Here is a 2,516-nt window from a genome sequence, read left to right as displayed (position 1 = left end):
GAACACTGTATTCTCGTATGTTTTTACTAAAAATATTAATATTGGTCTAGTGGATACATTTATTATCATTGGATAATTAATTTTCAATTATTTAAACACATAGAATTTGTTTAAATAATTTTTTTTCTCGAAAATCCGTTTTTCCCCCTAAAAATTATTACTATTAGTCTAGTAGAATATTTCTTAACGCTGGTTAATTAATATTTTATTATTTAAACAAATGGGATTTGTTTAAACAATTTTTTCGAAATTTCGTTTTTTTCCTTAAAAATTATTACTATTGGTCTAGTGGAATATTTATTAACATTAGATCATTGATTTTCAATTGTTTAAGCAAATGGTATTCCTGTATATAATTTTTTTATTAAAAATTATTAATATTTCTTTAGTGGAAAATTGATCAACATTTGTTGTAAATCGATGTTGTTGATATGCTGTTGATGTTCTTTCGTCTGAGTTGTTTTTATATTTTATAGTGGTTATTTTCTAGTGGAGATGACTTCAGACAAAAAAAAAGTAAGTATGTAAGTGTCGGAAGTAAGTCATCTCCACTAGAAAATAACCACTGGACAACAATTGTTGATTGATTTGATTAAAAAAATTTTTTTTTGATAAAAAGGATACCTGAAATATTACTGATAAATTATATATTATTAAATTAATTATTAATTAGTTATTAATTATAACTGATGAATATTCCACTAGACCAATAGTAATAATTTTTAAGGAAAAAAACGAAATTTCGAAAAATTTGTTTAAACAAATCCCATTTGTTTAAATAATAAGACATTAATTAACCAATGTTAATAAATATTCTACGAGACTAATAGTAATCATTCTTAGGTGGAAAAACGAAATTTCGAGAAAAAAAATTATTTAACCAATGATAATAATTGTATCCACTAGACCAATATTAATAATTTTATGTAAAAAGATACGAGAATACATTGTTCAAAAGGTCGATTTGACATTTTTTGTTTTAAGGGTACATCGTTAAAAATGTTTGGAGTTCTACCACACATCTACCAGAATTCTACAATACAAGCGTAAGGTAAAATTGTAACCATGGTATTGGAATGACGAAATTGTAATACATGTATTGTAAGTGTTCTAAATCGTGAAGTTATCGTCCAGCATTCCAATCAATGTATTAGAGCGTTTATAAGACGAAAATTGTGCACAAGGAAGTTACCAACATCCAAAAATTACTTAAAATGGTGAGTCAACGATCGTATTCTACGAAAACTTTTGAAAAATTAAAATTTTGTGAATAATGAAAACAGTTCCAAATGGTTAGTTGACGACCCGGGTGCACCGGGTCGCGCCCCAGGTCGACTCTAATTTTTAGTAATTTTGGCTGTTAGAATAATCTACATTTTGAAAAAGATTTGGTAGAATACGTACTAAACTACCTGATGAGCGACCTGTTTCACCCGGGTTGCCGGCTCACCATTTGAAATTGTTTTCATTATTTACAAAATTAAAATTTTGTTCAAGTTCTCGTAGAAAACGTTTTAAACTACCTTGTGTTAGACCTGGAGCACATTGATCGTCGACACTCAATTTTTAGTAATTTTGGCTGGTTAAACAATCTAAATTTTGATAAAGTTCTCCTAGAATACGTGCTAAGATACCTGGGGCGCGACCTGGTGCATCCGAGTCGTCGACTGACGATGTGGAATTGTTCTCATGATTGACGAAATTTAAATTGTTTAAAAAGTTCTCGTAGAACACGTATTATACTACCTGGTGCTCGATCTGGTGCACCCGGATCGTCGACTCACAATTTTTAGTAATTTTAGCTGTTGATACAATCTAAATTTTGAAAAAGATCTCGTAGAATACGTACTTAGATACATGGGGCGCGACTAGATTCACCCGGATCGTTGACTCACTAATGGTAGTTATTTTGGCAATTGGCACTATTTCAATTCATAAAAAGTTCTCATAGAATATGTGCTACACAATCTGTTGCGCGAACCGGTGCACCCGGCTAGCGAACTTACCAATTGTTGTTCTAATTTTTCTTTTCAACAGGCGTCGAGGTATCCAGCTACTAGACTTGTATTATAAAATTCCAAGTCATGTAAGGTGGCATACCAATGCCAGAGTTTGGAGACTACAACACTGTGTATTGCAGCGTTACCTTAAGTTTCGGAAATAAACTTCCAATACATGTAGTGGAAGTTTCCAACAGAAATTTTTATCAGTGTAGTTTTCAGGCACTCGTGAGGGGTGTGTTAGGTTTGTCAAACCCATATATCTGATGCATGAAATTCTTCGCTGGATAATTCTCTGCAGGATCCCATACTTTCCCGTTACATTTTTTCAAACACTAAAAAGTTATTCCAAAAACTAAAAAAAAAACATTTTTTCTCATGCATTTTACACGGGAAACTTCAAGTCAAAACAGGCACCTGTTAAAATCGAAAAATAAAAAAATACAAAATTAGGGAATTTCTTTTTTCGGATTTGGAATGAAATTGGGGGGATCGTTGCCGTCTAAAAAAGAAAAG

The sequence above is a fragment of the Belonocnema kinseyi genome, chromosome 3 (genome assembly GCF_010883055.1).
Source record: "Belonocnema kinseyi isolate 2016_QV_RU_SX_M_011 chromosome 3, B_treatae_v1, whole genome shotgun sequence".
Lineage (NCBI taxonomy): Eukaryota > Metazoa > Arthropoda > Insecta > Hymenoptera > Cynipidae > Belonocnema > Belonocnema kinseyi.
Note: the sequence above shows the minus strand (reverse complement) of the source record.